The 1,642-nt window shown below is 39.9% G+C and overlaps 1 protein-coding gene across 1 annotated transcript in view; it reads right to left on the reverse strand.

The window, feature by feature from the left end:
* LOC106879368 (ubiquitin carboxyl-terminal hydrolase 32) overlaps positions 1–1,642 on the reverse strand; it is a 52,335-nt gene that overhangs the window by 11,153 nt on the left and 39,540 nt on the right. The window lies entirely within an intron of this gene.

Here is a 1,642-nt window from a genome sequence, read left to right on the forward strand (position 1 = left end):
TATATATATATATATATATATATCTCGGAATAAAATAATTCATTCATTTCATTTTTCCATGTTAGCAAAGGTTAGAGAACTATTGATATATTGTTTTATAGCTAGATGCCTTTCCTGTCACTAACTCTTACCTGTTTTTCAAGTAAGTGATCTTTTATTCCACACATGTTTGAAGATGCAAAACCATCAGATGATCTGTAGACGGGGGAAATGACAATGTCATTTCTTGAAGTTCAGTGATTTGCAAAGAAGTGCAAATGTAAACAGACATGTACGCACACGTGTACATACACTCGAGAGGCTTCATTCAATTTCCATTACCAAAATCTGCTCACAAGTCATTGCTCAACTCGGGGCTACAGAAAAAGACACCAAGAGTGCCATGCAAAGGTACTAAGCATAAAACCATATGGTAGGGAAGCAAAGCAAGAGAAAAGAACGAGTGATTCAAATATGTATTGTTTTCCCCCAAATGTGTAAATCCATAGATTTAGACAACATTTGTATTTTGCTTTGTAGTATAATGTAGACTTTGCTCCATTTTATCAGAATTGTTTTCTTAGCTTTAACACATTTGAAAACCAATGGGTACCCTAGATCCATTGTAAATTGGATCAACTACCCAAGACAACCAACACGATGAACACATAGAAAACCCAGCAACACATGCTTCTTAAAAATACCCCATTTTAGCGAGAGGATAACTACAGCCATCCGAAGAGCCATAAGAAGAGAAAGGCTAAACACAGAACTAGCCCACTCCGGCGCCTCTCTGAGAAGACACATCATCATCATCATCATCATCGTTTAATGTCCACTTTCCATGCCAGCATGGGTTGGACGATTTGACTGAGGACTGGTGAAACCGGATGGCAACACCAGGCTCCAATCTAATTTGGCAGAGTTTCTACAGCTGGATGCCCTTCCTAACGCCAACCACTCAGAGAGTGTAGTGGGTGCTTTTACGTGTCACCCGCACGAAAACGGCCACGCTCGAAATGGTGTCTTTTATGTGCCACCCGCACAAGAGCCAGTCCAGGGGCACTGGGACAATAATCAATGCACACTAACAAACTGGCCCATCCGTGGCACAGATTTATGCCAATGGGTAAATGCTGTGTATAGAATACAATGTAACAAATGCAACAAGTTCTATGTGGGTAGCACAACAAGGCCATTATACGTTCGCATCAAAGAACATCTGAACACAAGAGCCGCCACCTTCAGAAAACATCTAGATAGATGTTGGAACACTGACAAAAGAATAACAGTCACAATTGAGGCCAATGAAAGAAATTTGGGTAATTTAAGAATTAAGGAAGCTATACTTGTACACAGATTAGAGCCCCAAATTAACAACAGGCTGGAGGTTGGTAATCAATATATTATTTAGCTACATCTGGATGCGTGTAGGTTCATTTTTGATAACATGCTCATGTATTGTTTATAACAAAAAAAAAAGAGAAAAAAAAGAAGGGGGGGAAGAAGCTGCACGTATAACACATAACTTAGAAGTAGCACTACGGATGTGCCAGCACACATGAGATTGAGACATGGCTGACCTCATGCACATCTCATGAGGAATTCTGGAAGGAGCTTTGTGAGACCACTGCTGAGACGCTTCCAGAAAAGAAAAAAAAAA

The sequence above is a fragment of the Octopus bimaculoides genome, chromosome 20 (genome assembly GCF_001194135.2).
Source record: "Octopus bimaculoides isolate UCB-OBI-ISO-001 chromosome 20, ASM119413v2, whole genome shotgun sequence".
NCBI classification, from domain to species: domain Eukaryota; kingdom Metazoa; phylum Mollusca; class Cephalopoda; order Octopoda; family Octopodidae; genus Octopus; species Octopus bimaculoides.